At 42.9% G+C, this 15,793-nt stretch overlaps 1 non-coding gene across 1 annotated transcript; it reads left to right on the forward strand.

The window, feature by feature from the left end:
* The first annotated feature begins 2,212 nt into the window (after positions 1 to 2,212).
* On the forward strand, positions 2,213 to 2,329 carry LOC124999058. The gene has a single exon (XR_007111133.1). It is a non-coding gene; the product is annotated as a U5 spliceosomal RNA (small nuclear RNA).
* The last annotated feature ends 13,464 nt before the right edge of the window (positions 2,330 to 15,793 follow it).

A 15,793-nucleotide genomic window follows, 5' to 3' on the forward strand; every position in this document is an offset into this window, starting at 1 on the left:
TTCAAGTCTAGACACAGGAGGCAGACAGTCACCTTCACAGCCAGCTATCCCTCCCAACAGTCGGCCCCGCGTTCCTCTCTATGATGATGCTGGGTGGCCTGCACGTGCAGCTGTAAATTCGGAATCACTGAAGCGGTTTTGACTGGCTGCCTGCAGCCCGACTGTCTGACAGAAGGTCTGGCTTTGGGCAGGTGTGAGACGAGGAAGAGCCAGGTTAGACTCAGTTAATAAAGCCTCAACCAGTTCCTCCAGTCTGCCCTTGGAGATCGCTTACATCAAAGCACCAATCAAAAACTGGTGCAGATATAATTTGTCATCAGGGATTTCCTGCCGGAGAATTATAGAGAAGATACAGGCCGATCAATACTATGGATTTTCACTGCAGTGGCTGATTGTCCAATTGCCGTGAAACATGTACCGAGATAAAAGGGCACGCCTGCCATTTTGTAACAGACTGCCGAGTCAGCATAGGGCTTGTCAGATACTTATAGGCTGCTGTGATAGAAAATTATCATGCTGCAGTGTCCAAGTACTATTTAACACATTTTCTCTCCGCGGGACGTGATTCATCACAGATCCCCCCCCCCCCCCCCCCCCCCCTCTCTCTATCTCTCTTTCTCTCTCTCCCTGTTTTTGAGGGGGCATCACTCTGCGTCATTGTCAAGCGGGGCTCTGGCCACACATGGATGGCGTTTAAAAGGAGCAGACACACACGGATGCCGGCGCAATGCAATCCCTCCTCCGGAGGATGTCAGATAGAATTACGAAAGATGTTGGAGGAATATGTTAAATCCTAGAAACACCCTTCAACGCTGACCACTTAAACCACTTAATACTGACTTCAAAAAAAATAAAAAAATAAAAAATCCCAAGCCGTTGTAGGTTTACATCCCAAAACACATTTATTATCAGAACTACATTGAAGAATGTATGTTTCTGAGGACCTGTTGCCCCCAGAGGCTCTGGTTTCCACTCGCAGTGTTCACAAACTACCTGTGAGCATATGTGAACTCACTGCTCTGAACAAAGTTGAGCCTCCTTTACTGCACTGCAACATAGACAACCACTCACGCGTGAAAATAATTCAGTCGTAAATCAACCTTTAATTTACTCTCTGAACATTAATTAACAGAAAACTGTTTTAGGATTTGTATAATAATTGTATAAAGGGCATACACAATTAAGGAGGGATAACATAAGATCAGTAATATGTATTGATACCAATAAGCAGTATTGGTATCGATCAGCTCATAGGCCGCCGATCAGGCATAACATTATGATCACCTAATAACAGTTGTGACTCATCAGAGAATGGACATGGGGTCTTTGAGGGCTCTTTTGTGTGTGTCAGGCTGCATCCTGCTGGGGATGGCTGCTGCCATCAACGAATCTGGTCTATGTGGGAGCTACATGTCTAAGTAACATCCACATCAATGCCAGGTTCAAAAGTTTCCCAGCAGAACATTGGATTGTCACAAGATGATCAATGTTATTCACTTCTACTATTTTAATGTTGTGGCTGATCATGGCTGGCTAATACAAATCGTTTAGCTTAATCGGTGAGCTTCATTACAGAGACTTTATCTTTTTATGCTCATTCCTGAAACCGACCCTAAGGGAAAACTACAGCCTGGTGGTCAGGACATCACATGGACAGGGAGGTGGCGGAGTGAGTAGCGTTTCCCCAGGTTCACGGACCCAGAATCAACCGGGTCACGTTCAAGCTGTGAGCTCAGTGAAAAGTCACTTTCAGGGATGAGTGGAGAACCAGAGGCAGGTACAGAAAAGCTGTTTTTTGCTGGGTCATCTTCACTCCTCAGTGACTTTCTTTAGCTTTGCTTCGTGTTCCCTGCGTATGGCACTGTCCACCAGTTTGATCCGGACGGAAATACCTCTGCCCCTACCAAATGGATGGCCTTGATATTTTGCATTGACGTTCATGGTCTCCAGGGGATGAATGTTAGTGGCCTTTGGTGACGCCTACATTTTTTCCTATAAAGTGACTTTTCGTGGTTATGAGTGAAATGACTTAACTACTATTTGGATCGACCGGCACATTGTCCTCCCTACATCCCGCTCATGATGACTTTAGGACTCCATGAAATGACAACTTATTCAATCGATTATCCACTGAATTATTTTTTAGATTATTTTCTTAGTAATCCTTTACTAATTAATGACCATCACTTCTACCATTAAAGTTTCAGCGCACTCTTTTTTTCTCCTCTTCAGACTGTATAAGTCTTTTGGCTTTTTATTAAAGGATTTCCGTGGAGAGGAACAAGTTGAGTTTATCTGAATTTTTTTAATGCCCTGCAAAAGTGGGGCTTCCTGGGGGAGCCGTGGCATAGTTGTTAGAGAAGCAGCTTGGGACCGAAGGGTCACAGGTTTGCATGTCTAAGGTGCCTTGAGCAAGCACCTAACCCCCAAATTGCTCCCAGGGCACTACCCAAGTGGCGGCCCACTACTCCGAGTGTACTCACCGCTCTGGATGGGTCAAACGCAGAGAAAAATTCTCCCCATAAGGGATCAATAAAGGAATAATTGCATTCCTATTTCTAAACTATTATTAAAACTTAACAATTTTCTTCCCTCGTTCTTTACTAAACTTAAGATTTATGCAGTGTAGACCTAATAAATGTATTGTTTACTATGATCTGCTTTTAATTAGCATGCATACTGTTGAATATACTGAAACAAACTGCTTCCAGCTCACTTGTAAGCAGTACTATCCATTAGCATCTGCTCTGGAGAGTGTTAGTTGAGACTCCAGAGCTCTGACCACCAACCAGCAATCACACAAAGCTCACTGTTATAGTCCAGATATGGATGGATGGATTTCATTATTTTGAGGGTGAAAAGTCAGTGGACACTGACTGTTGAGATGCTCGTTCTTAGCGGTTGTGGCGCTGTGGTAGGCCGTTTGATTTTTACTAAGATTTATAAGCCTGTTTTTTGATGATTGGGTTAAGACTCCTTTTGGACAAAGTTTCGTTTTGACTGTGCCGCGTAGCAAGAGTTGGCATAATTGAAACGAACATAAATATTTAAAGTTGTCAGTGTATTTCACGCAAAGAGCTGAAAAGATTGTGTTTGATTTCAGCATCAACACTAAAGGACAAGGTATCGTTCCTCTCATGGATCAGAACCAACGGCTTGTTTATTTGCGTGAAAAGTTTAAACGTAATTTGAGTGGAGACTCCTATCGGGAAAGCTTGTGTATTGACCGTCGTCAAAGTAAAAACAATCATTTGAAAAAGGCTGGGCATTGTACCACGGAGCCTTGAATGGTGCCCAGACATGTCTGTCTTTGTTGTATCCGCAAAGGCAGTCTCCAGACTGAGGACAGCGACTTATAGGGCTAGATGCCAGGCAGAGAAAATGAGAGACTGCAGCTCAGTGACAGAACCAATGACCCTCAACTCCACCATCTTTTACTGTTTACGGATGTGCTGCTGCTGTAATGACCCACTTTTAAAGCTGGTATTACACTTTAGAACATTATATTTTCTTTAGAGCTGGCAGCGCCCCCCATAAGAATGACCGAAAAGTTAAAGCCGCAGGAGTTCATTCTTCCACCAGAGAGGTATTACGCATTTGCTCAGGGCTATATTGAGCTTTTAGCAACAGTTTCAGATGAATACAAACTTAAAAGCAACCACACTGTACATTCTTGATAATCAGAGGTCATCTAAACTCATTTGAAGTGACACGTGCTTGGACAGGATCAGGCTGCGGCAGTGGCAAACAGCTGTAGTCAAGGTGGATATTTCCAGCAGCAGAGTTTCGTGCCACCCCCTGACACTCAAATCAAGTTCTGCGCAGTGGGTCGCTGACTTTTAAGCAGTGTTCTCCACTTACCAATCAAAGGCCCTTAAAGCCTCCGTGCATGATGTCATTTTTTTTTCTCATCCAATAAGCTGAAGCCGTGTCAGTTTTGTACCATTGATGACTTTAAATGACAGTAACATTCAGTTTGAACTTCATTCATGCCAAGGTGGAAGCTAGTTAGCTCGGGTTGCTAATAGCAGCACGTTTACCCACCAGTTTCTTTTTCTTCATGTTATTTGAACCCCTGCTGAGTCATCGGCAGCCTCCCGACGCTCTAGGCTGATTTCATTTGAAATTATAGCGAGGAGAGGTCCACCGAAAATGAGATGCTTTTCATCTATGTGATGATGCTCCGTCATCGAGTGGTTCCAAAAACCACAGGTAAATACTACCAGTAACCGAGTAATGTGGAGTCTTCAAATTACAGATGAACTTAGCAGTGGTTGTGGGTTTACATGGACACTAGTGTTCCTCTTATGATCAGAATAATGGCTCCATCAGAACAGAAATGTCTCATGTAACCACCATCTGTCCAGTAACCATGTAAACACTTGAAGTGATCATATAATCATAGGATTAGATATATTCTTTCTGTGCGCGTTTGCTTTACGTGGGGTAAACAGTGGGGTAAATGGGCGATGTGACGACTTTCCAGGAGAGACTGGAAACAAGGAGGTAGAAAAACAAGTTTTTCCAACTAGTTTATGGAAAAATGAAGACAAGGCAGCTCAGTTGAAAAGGCAGGTACGTCTTGGTCATCTCCTTCTGTGAAATGAAATAGAAACTCTTTCTATTACTGGACGTGTAAAGCAGCTACAGTATATTCTGGTCTTTTTTGGGGCTAATACATATATGTAATCACATGACTTTATTTAGCGTCCAGGTAAAAAGTTAACATCTTTGACAAGTATGATTTCATTCACCTTCAAGAAATATTGTCTCCAGATATTGTATTATTACAGTAATGTCATTGCAAGTGTGAACAAATTGCTGGAATACATACATGTAAGCACATTTTTCAACTTTAGCTCAAACAGTTGTACCATGCTCACTTTAAAAATATATAAATTTATTCACAGTAATTCATTTCTTCTTTTTTTCCCTCACATTTTAAATCTGGAAGTTTAACATCCTGTTCACACAGTTTCTCAACACAGTCACACAAGTAGTTGGCTTCCCCACGGCCATTGCACATTATGTTCAATTTAAATTGTTTGCATTATTTCTGAAGTTAAAGCTAAAAGTCCCACACCAAAGTCTGAACTGATTTAAAGTCATTGAATTTCCAAATTAATCGTTAATTAAAGTCGATGCAATGCTGAAACACCATTCGGATGGATAGATTAGATAGTTTACAAAAAATAATAAGCATCGCTTTTAATAATTCACTGATCAATTACAGAAACTGTGCTCATATTATTTAAAATGACATTTCTGACTTTTGCCCACACATTTTTTTTTTTTTTTTTTTACACTAAACTTTAAAAAGTTCTAAGTGTTTGTCATCATATTTCCCAGTGTTCTGACGACAAGCACTAACGTGCTAATGTAGCCGCCTCTGTTATACAAACTTCTGGTGTTGACGAGCTGAATTCTTGCCATTTATTTGGGAACCGTGATAAAAAGTGTACGAGGAACAAGGATTGCACATTACTTCTGAAACTCATGCTTGATTTAATCCCGTTTTATGTCCGCTTAACTCTAAAACACACAGCGAAGCGCGGAGTCTGGGACGTTATGTGAAATGCATTGCACATATTTGTCTGTGCTGTGTGGACTCAAAGTGCTCCGATCCTAAAGTCTGAGCCACGCCACCTGTTTTAGTGCAGATTGCACTGCCAAGAGGCGGAGAATTTCGCCGCTCATCTCAACGTGAATAAAACCGCCGTTCCTGGCATGCTGCAGAGAAATAAAAACTTGTGTTATAATTAGTTCAGCAGGAATAAGATCGTCTCCAATAACTGGAGGATCTTTGTCAGCCTTGTTTTCTTTTTGTTGTTTTTCATTATTTTCACTGGATTGTCAGCTAGAACAGATCAACGCCTAAGACAACTTTGAAACCAAAGTGAATCAAGAGGCTGGTCCAACTGGATCCTCCTCGAAAGTCAAGGAAGGATTTTGATTTCCATTTCTATTCCTGAAGCCGCTGCCCGTCTCAGATGACGGGCACGGACATAAGTGTTTTAGGAAATGTGCCCGGCAAAATGAATTCATACTGTAAGGTAATGAGGACTTGCATAAGCTGTAATTGTTATTATTGCCAGACACAAATTGAAAAGCATAACCTGTCTGACACCAGCTATCAGTTGTCATTATGTGGGAAAACATGGCCTCATTGCAGATAGCTGTCTGTTGACACCCAAAGTAATTGAGGAGGTAGTCGAGCTGTTGAAGGCTCTCAAAGGGGAGGACGAACACTTGATCAGAGCATTTTTATGTCTTGGGAGATGATTTGATTTCACATAATGTCTATTTTACAGCCAGATATGCCATTAATTTGCATGATAGCGAGCCAAAATGTGACATTTTTATTTAGACGTCCCCACAATGTTTGGAGAACAATTGGGTGGTGTTTTTTCTTCTGTCAGTCTTTCGGAGCGGTGGCGTCTCATTATATCATATCTAACAGAGCAGTGAATAGCTGCCTCTCTCCTCACATTGCTGTGTCAGGTCAATGTGCCATTTTTTAAGTGGTGACGGGAGGGAGGAGGTGGGGTGGGGGGGGGGGGCTCATTGTTGACAGCGAGATGATGATTTCACATTTAACTCTTCGTTGTTGTTTACCAACGGCAGAAATAATAGAAGAAACAAAGTAATTACTCCAGCCAGCGCGTTGCGCTGCATCCCGTCATCTGGCCCCGGATAGGACGCCCCGCGAAGAAGATGTGACGCGGCCTGGATGCACCGGCCGCTTACCCGGACACATATCTGTAGTTAAAGGCACAGTGAGTTTTTTCTTCTTCTTCCTTTTCTCTTTTTTTTTTCACCCTTACACGTAGGGCCAACGAGCTCTTTCCTGTTAGCTCAGGCTGGCAAACTGGGCAAGTCTGTGCTTGGTGCCTGAAGCGCTGAAGCGAAAACAAGGGGCTTCTTTCCCATGAACTGGAGCCAAGTGCCAGCACTTAAGGTGAAGGGCCGAGGCGCTGGAGAAGTAATTTAATCTGAGGCTCTGCCCAATTCCCTGGGCGGCTGAGTTTAAGAAAGGTCACACAGAGAAACAGGCACTGGTGACCCCTTCCCAATTACGGGCGCTACAGCAGAACATATCACAGCACCGTCCAAAGTGACAGTCATTTAGCAGCAACTCATCTGAGGGGAGGAAGTGGGAGATGGATGATAAGGAAATAAAAAATGATTTGCCAGGACCTGTTAGCCACTTCTCTACACAGGCCCGCTCAGCTCCGCCCTGTCTTATTCACACACACTCATATACTCCCCTCTCTCTCTCTCTCTCCCTCTCTCTCTCTCTCGCTCTGTCTCTTCCCACCCCCTGCCACCCCTGCTGCCCATCTCCCTCCTGCTCCACAGACACGTGACGACTCCGCATGATTATTGGCGCAATCACTCATGTAACAGCCTGCCCAGCTTTCCGTGGGGGCTCCAGTATTTGTCACTGTCACTTCCCCAAGTGCTCCGCCATTGTCTTGGAAATTGTATGTGTAAGGCAAGAGATGCCTGTGACCCACTTCGACAAGGGAGCCAGCGATGTGAGGGCGCTCATCACACAAAAAAACAGCAGTTTGATGTGTCCTATTATGTGTCCCAGCAAGAGCCATAAATAATTGTGACAAGTTTTTTGTTGCGCGTGAAAGTCCTTGACTCTGCCTCCTGTTCCAGCACCTCCTCTCTCGTATGGAGACGCTGCCAAGCACCCCCGATGATAGATGGCACGGTGCAGCAAATGACAACGGGATAGATTTTTAGTTTGTGCTTTGGAAGGGATCAGTAATGGTGCTTTGCTGTACAAAGCAATAAAAGAGAAGGACAAGAGACAGAGGGGGGAGAACGTGCGGGAAAAAAAAAAAACAACAAAAAAAGGAAAGATCCATAGATACCAGAGAGGGATGAATGATAGTTGGTAACATGTGATTTTTGGGTGTATTAGCGCTTAGGTATGTGAAATCAGGGTCTGTCGCGGTGTGGTGTTCGGCCGCAAAGACATAAAAAATGCATGAAAGGCGTTACAGTTTCACACTGTCCACTATATCTGTAAATAGATAGATAACAAAAAACAAACAAACAGCTGCGTTGCTTTTGTTGTTTGTCTTTACCTTGGACAAACTGAAGCTGTATGCAGTTGTTCTGCTATTCATTTTGAGCGCATTGTTTCCGGTCTTTGTTGCCTGCCAGGTTGTGATTTCGGACTGCTTAGCAGCAAAAATTCCTTGTGAAAAATTGACGCGAACATTAGATAAAGTACCACCTGCGGGTCCCGGGTGCCAGGCGGGCAGGATACTGGTAGACGGCGCGATCAGTCATGGTAATGAGCGCGAGGCTGACATACATGCTTTGAATTATATGACTTTGAGGCCTGGGCACCCTCAAACCAGACCTCAGCCATTAGTTCAACCACTCTCTCCTTATCTCAGAGTCAAGCTGTGAAGTTTTAACAGCGCCATCATTCCGCTTTTCTCCTCTCCAAATTGTTCCACGCCGGCGTAAAGCAGCGAGGCTCTCAGAGACGAGTTCGGATTGTTTGTCTGCCGCTGTCATGTGTAGCTGAATGAACGCGGGGAGTTTCTTTTGCCTGAGCCGCTCAAACCGGAAAACGAGAGGATTTGATGTCGGCAGTGTGTTTGTGTTCGTCTTCCTTAGTTGACCGCAGATGCATTTGCTAATTGTATTCCACTTCCCCTTTCCCAATTATTAATTTATCTCCAACTCAGACTACTGCGGCAGTGATGATCATTCATGTCGCCGCATCCGATAGTTAAGAAGTGGGCTTCCGTAAAAATCCATCATGTACATCAATGCACATTACTGAGGTAATTAAACAGGAGGTAATACTGCCAGATATCGTAAAATATCAAGGGGTGATCATACGCCCTTTAACACTGCACAGGCTCAGCACATGGAAATGATGCCGTAGGAAAAAAAAAATCCGGTGCACAAATGTAAATGTAATTTGTCTATTTTAGAGTATCTGTACCTTACCCCATGAAAACCACTAATTATTTGAAATATACTGATTACTGCAAGCAGAGAAAGTGGCATTAAAATAATTACTTGTGAGCCCTCTCAGAGTTTGTACATTTAGCACTGTACCACCATTAGGAATAATCTGTCCAATTAAAGGTTGTGTAATTAATTAAGTGCACATTCTGTGAAGAGGAGAGGGGAGAAAATTTATCAACCTGCTGAAATATGACCTATCTTGTCCAAAAGACTAATATGTTTAAACAAAAGATGAAAATTGATGACAACATTATTTGTAACAAAATGCTCACTGTGCAACTATGATGCATCTGTACTTGGATTTGGCTTCGTAGCATTGTCCTCACAAAAGCTGTGATGTATTACCTCCGGCTGCCTGGCAATAACTTTCAATGAAGGGCGCTTTGCCTATCTAGTGGAACAGTCTGTTACTTTATCCCACTTCACATCTAAGGCCTCCGCTGTGAGCATCATCTGGTGGGTTAAGACATTTTCATAAGTGGTAAACACGGATTCTGTTGACGGCTCGCGGAGACGTGTAGCAGTGGCACACGAGGAGCTGAGTGCTGGCGCTGAGTGGACATCCTGATACCACCACCCAAAAGTGTAGTAGAGCAGAAAACATCTTGCTGCGCAAAACCTGTCAGGTCATTTCTGTTATAGCAAGAAAATTTGAGCCAATGTCCTGCGTGTGCATCTGAGAGAGTGTGCCAAAGATGCCAAGTGCACATTCTTTCACCTGCCATTACGGTTTGTTGCCAGCTCTACATATGGCCTAGATGAACACTTTAGGGAGCAGGCATCGTAGCTCAACATTTAGCAAAGTACAAGTGCAAACACATGTCTACGGCTAGCATGATCAGGATATATGCGTACACCGTGGGGCATGCTGCAGTGACACATTTATTTAAGAACCACCACAGAGTGAGGAACTCGCGAGGTACTGTACCCTTGAAATCATTTTCAATCAGCGCCTCTCACTGATTGAAAATGATTTCAAGAGTGTAATAATGTTTCAGCAACATTAAAAGATATTAGACGTATTTGATTCCCCGCTGTCTAGAATACATTCCTCCACATTACTGGTTCGGGAAGATGAATCTGAGCAGTTGTGGCTGAAGTTGGTCAATGCTACTTTAAGAGCATCATGGGTGGTCTCCTACGATGACGTGGAGCACTCAAAACCCACAAAGGAAGCATCTGAAGTTGCATCACTTTCAACCGGCAACCTCTTGAGCAGTGTTGCCAGATACAACTGATGGTTTCCAGCCCAAAAGCTGTTGAAGTACTAGCAGAACTCACAAAAAAAACAAAAACTCCCCAAATATAGAAAATGATAGGACCATAACCGCCCACCATGCATACGCTAATCTTATAAAACCAACGGAGGAATGGGGAGATTAGAAGTCATACAGGAGTATCAAAAAAATATTTATTCAGAGCTGCCCAATTGTGGGTGAAAACATCTGATCCTGCGTCACTGATTTTGAGCTTAAATATGAAGCTAAAGTCCTGAAAACTTCCTCAAACGATCAAAGTCCACGTTAAAATGTTTACAGCCTGGAATAGAAAAATACACACTGGAGAATTTTATTATATATCTCACCTATTTACATTTTTTATCAACCCTTAAAGTTACGAGAATAAAGGATGATAAAAAAAAGTGGAGCCACCCTCATTCGAAGAGCTGCAAAACTGCTTTTCAGGCAGATTTACGGTGGCGAGAGCTGCAGCTTCAGGATGATAAGACGGGATGACTAAAATGTCATGAACAAAAAAGACTAAATAAATGCATGAATGACACGATGTGATGAATGATACGACACTGAGCTTCAGAACTGATCTTCACAGTAACGATACCTGGAGGTTTTGTCACGTGCCTTTGTCGTCAATAGGCACTGAAAGCTAGGACACGTGCCACCTGCAGGGTCCCTGTGTTACTGCAATGATTTATTTTTTTTAATGTGACCGTGTCTCTTATTATAAATTTGCTAAAAGTTAATGTTTAACATAAAGGTGTTGCTAAATGGGTCATAATTTTCCACTGAATGCAATTGAAGTAATTTAATTAGTAAAATAATTTACTAATTATAATTAGTGCAATAATTAGCTCTAGATAAGTGACTATTTCTCCAGACAATTAGTACTTAGGTCATAGTCGGACTGAAAGGATTCCTCCAAGAATGAACATCCCATGCAGCCGGGTTACCAATGTATAGCAAAACAGGTCATCTCCAAAAAAAAGATGACAAGAAAAGTAGATTTTTTCTTTGCTTCAAATGTTGGTAACTTTATTGGAATGAAAAATGAAACGATCACCACTACCAGAACTTATATAAAATACGGTGCGGTAAATGTCTGTGCAGCGTTGTGACGTTCGATAAGCCTTCAAACGCATTGATCTGCTACTTCAACCGGACTTCCCGGAACGAGTTCTATCAGCTCAGCATTACATGAAACAAAACGCGAGGTTGTTTTCAGTCTCAACGCCTCATTAGTCCCACTGATCCAGTGTTGTAGAGGCTTGTTGGCGTCACACAATCATTATTTGCGTTTACAAGTCGTATTTCTGTGTTACTTCACGCGGGTGTCAGGTTTTTACACGAGCGCATATTTACTGAAATTTATTTTGTAGAATGTAGAACTGAAACAAAAAAGCAGAACAGAGAAATTAGTCTTTTGAGCAACAAGTTACTGAATTTATATCTTCATAAATAAAAAAAAGCCAAGATTAAAGTAAAGCAGGTCAAGGATTTTGATAGTATCTAAGAGATGTTCACTTCCAGCTTTTAAACATTTCAATTGCCTGATTCATTCTTATATTTTCTAAGACTGATTCGACATAATAGATAATAATTCAACTTGTAGCCAAAAGTTTTCTTTCAAAATCTTTCAACATCCTCTGCCAGAGCACCAGCGGACATATTATAACAGAAGAGTGCAGGGTAGGCCAATATTATGGCCGCATTTTCTGTTGCGTAAGTGATTTCACGAAGGCGAGTTATAGCTGGAGCTCTATGAGCCCCGTGGCCATGGCGCGCTGGTGGTGGAAGGCAGCGTACCTCTGCACCTTCCCCGCCTGCCATCCAGCTGACAGCTCCCAGCCAGAGGAGAGAGGAAGAGTGGCTGAGAGGAGAGGGAGACATAAATCCTATGTCCTATATAAAAAGAAATACTATCCGTGTCAAGGAAAGGTGGGATGCCCTAAAATGAATGATAACAGACTCATTAAAAATAACGGCCGCCTAAATGATAAATAGCTCGCCTCCTGAAAAGAGCTCAGGACAATGGCTTTAACAAATTAAGACTGCAGAGCTGTGCCTAAAGGTGTTATTGGCCGTCGCCTCTTGCACCAAATAATCCACTAGTCATAACAACGTGTCACCATCATCCTGTTCCCTTACGGATAACCCGAACCGCAACGTACGTACCCGTCATCTCGTTTTGTTGCGCTTAAATTCTGTATTTTTTCAATATGCGGTTTCCCAACAAAAAAAGAAAATTGAGAAAGTTCTTCCAGTGCGTAAACAATACAAACTATAAACCGCCTAATTTATTCCACATCGGCTGGCATTTGCAAACGAGACCCCAAGCGAGGATGCTGCTGGTTTTGGCACTACAAACAAGCCGCGATTAAACACGTAGACCTGGCGCCAGGCTTTAAAACCAATAACTGGTGTCTGAGACAGATCTCACATTCCTAATGATGACAGTAAATTAAGCTAAACTATTTCCACACATTCGGAACTGTACACATCTTTTTCGGACTGTAAAAACTCAGCCAGTGTTCATCAAGTATAAACATTTACATCTGCGTGACATAAACAGATTCCAGCGCTGTAAATACTGCAGAGAAGACACAGAGCCCCGGCCTGTCAGGGGGAATGAAAATGAGGAATGGATGACTCGTGCAAGTCGCTGACTTCTGAACTGATAGACGTCCACTCCCGAGCAGGCTCGATGAGGGCCGACATGTCCGTGAGTGCACCCTCTCCCTGTCTCTTCTGTAAACACTCGCATTCCACCCACATGAGATCATTATTTAGCAAAAGCTTTGTCAAGATTTCAAAGACCTGCAGCGACAAGAGTTATGTTGCGCACCCAGAATGGTGGGTTTTATATCTTATGAATCATGAGGACTCCTCTGTTTATGCAGTGAGACTGGGGAGGCAGCGTGGACAGCTGTAAACTGGGTCTGAGGTTAGGATGTGTGTTAGTGACACCTTTTAAAGTTCAAAATCCTGCAGTCGTCAATCCTCCAGACACCCAGATAGGATGACATGTTTGTGGCATTTTAATTCAGGCCTCAGTTCTAGCGGTACAACAAAACTTTCATGTCTGTGTGTACAAACCTGCTCTGAGGACACGTACAGGAAACCACGCTTTGATCCCTCTGACAGCACGTCCCAGAACTGTATCTGGTCTGGTGAAAACACACCGCATGGCATGTTCCTGTGTTAATGTCAATACTGTTTTTGATTCCATTTTTAGTAAATTCTCAAAGAAATGGTTTAAAGTGGCTCGGCTGTACTTTTATATTTTATATTGGACAACATGTATGTCCTGATACCTAAAAGCAGACCTAATGTGTCCTTAAGGGTTTGGAGCGGTGTGTTTTCGGTGGACTGAAGGACTTTTCTCAAAAACAAACAACAAACAAAATCCAGCTGAAGTAGGTCATCACCTCGGAGCTCTAAACAACGGCATGTTATCTGTGTAATACTTTTTAGCTGGGCTGTTTTTATTAAATGCACGTAGGATACACCACGGTGCTTCCGCCGTCTAGTTGCGTCTTCATTTAAAGGGATAGTTGGGCTAAGTTAGGTGAGGTTGTGTGAGGTGCTCATCAGTAGTGTGGCGTACCCCGAACAGGCATAACTTTATGACCACCTTCCTAAAATTAAAGCCTGTGTAAGCCTTCAAAACAGCCGTGACTCATCAGAGAATGGACATGTGTCTTCTGAGGGTGTCCTGTGGTGTCTGGTTACAGGATGTTGTTAGTGGGGGGTCTTTGGGTCCTGTGGGTTGAGGGGAAGGGCCTCTGAGGAACATCCCACAGACACTTGATCAGTTTAGTGAATTTGGACGTCAGGTCAACAGCATCCTGCTGGGGATGGCTGCTGCCATAAAGGAGTGCCGTTGCTATGGTGTCTGGTCTTGGTGGGTGGTACATGTCTAAGTAAATATATATGATACTTTTATTATAGTTTTGCCTTGTCTTTAGAAAGCCTTTTTCCTGAAGCTGATGTTTCCATTCCATATGGGCTCTCTTCAAAGCTACCAGACTCTGACACTGACAGAAACTGTGAGTTTACCTCACAGAACATGCAAGTCTGTGCTCTGCGATTTAACATGTCTGTAATCCGAAAAAGCAAACAACGGCCCGTGTTCCGCATGGTAAAATTACCGCTTTCGCCAATGGAGTCTGGTGGCTTTCAGGAGAGTGACGCCATCTGTGTATACACTATATATCTGAGGGCAAGGTAAAGTGGTGATCCTACACTAAAAGTAGTGTACACTTAAACTGATATTGATTTTTTTTTTTTTTTTAGGTGGCAAAAAGGATATTTTTGCTGACCCTGTCCACAGCAGCTCATTGCTTAGGTTCTATGGTAGCTACTCCGCTGTGCTTCTCCAAACTTGGAGCACGCTGACCTCCATCTACTGTAGGTAATAATGTCTCTAACGACCCCGCTTCAAAGAAACCGAACTACCCCTTTAATTACTGCAACATTTCATTTAGTTTGGTCATCTAAAACTGAAAATGTCACCTCCAAATCCTCATTGTAAGGATTTTTTTTTATCTAAATCTCATATTACGCGCTGTACCACCTGCATTAAAATGTGCTTGCTTTGCTAACAAACAACGACCCCGCAATCTCTGCGGGGATTTTAAACAAAAGCTGTTTAAAGGGAATGCTAGATTGAATGAAGTTGTGGACGGGATACGCAGCTGAGGATGATGGGGGGGTGGTTCTAGGCAATTCAAGCACTTGTACTGCTTGATTATACATAGCAACACTGCGATAAGGCTTCATTGAAATTTACAACAGGCAATCTCTACCATATGGACTCACCAAATGGAGATCACAGACTGGCAAAAGCAATCAGCTTTTTAATTAACAGAATTAACAGCGCGATGTTAAACCATAATGACAGCCATAAAAACAGTTGATGTGACAATCAAAGTGCACCAAAAACATTCATAACCATTATTTTCATTAGTCTGAGAGAAAGACAATAGCAGTGAGTGGGGTTATATTGGAGAGCGATCTCAGATCCCCCCCTCTGTAATCACACTTGAATTAGCTGCAAATACAGCAACTCCTCCAATAGACTATAAAACACGGGGTCACTGAGAACCCTCATTTGGGTTTATCTTGGACTCCTCATTTGATGTTGGGCCATTCTCTGAAGGAGTGAGCGTTGTCAGGAGCAATAAACATCTCGAATTTTGAAGCGTTTCAGAATGTGAGACGAGGCCCGCATCTACAAAGTTGGCTGATCTGCAGAGATTCATCTTCCAAACTGCCACTGCAACATTACAAACCAGAGATCTGATCAGCAGCTGAAAGGCTTTGGCAGAAAATAGCTGTTTATTGACCATAAAACATGCGCGTGTTCACGCGAAAGCACAAACGCACACAGACACGCATGCCTGCGCACGCACACACACACACACACACACACACAGGCACAAACACCTACAGAGATAAACCGCAGCACCACAGCAAGGGCCATACCCCCGGCAACTGCACACAAAAGAAAGTCAAATTATTAGAAATAATGAAAAGCCATCAATAAGAAT

This window comes from Mugil cephalus, chromosome 1 (assembly GCF_022458985.1).
Source record: "Mugil cephalus isolate CIBA_MC_2020 chromosome 1, CIBA_Mcephalus_1.1, whole genome shotgun sequence".
In the NCBI taxonomy this organism is placed as follows: domain Eukaryota; kingdom Metazoa; phylum Chordata; class Actinopteri; order Mugiliformes; family Mugilidae; genus Mugil; species Mugil cephalus.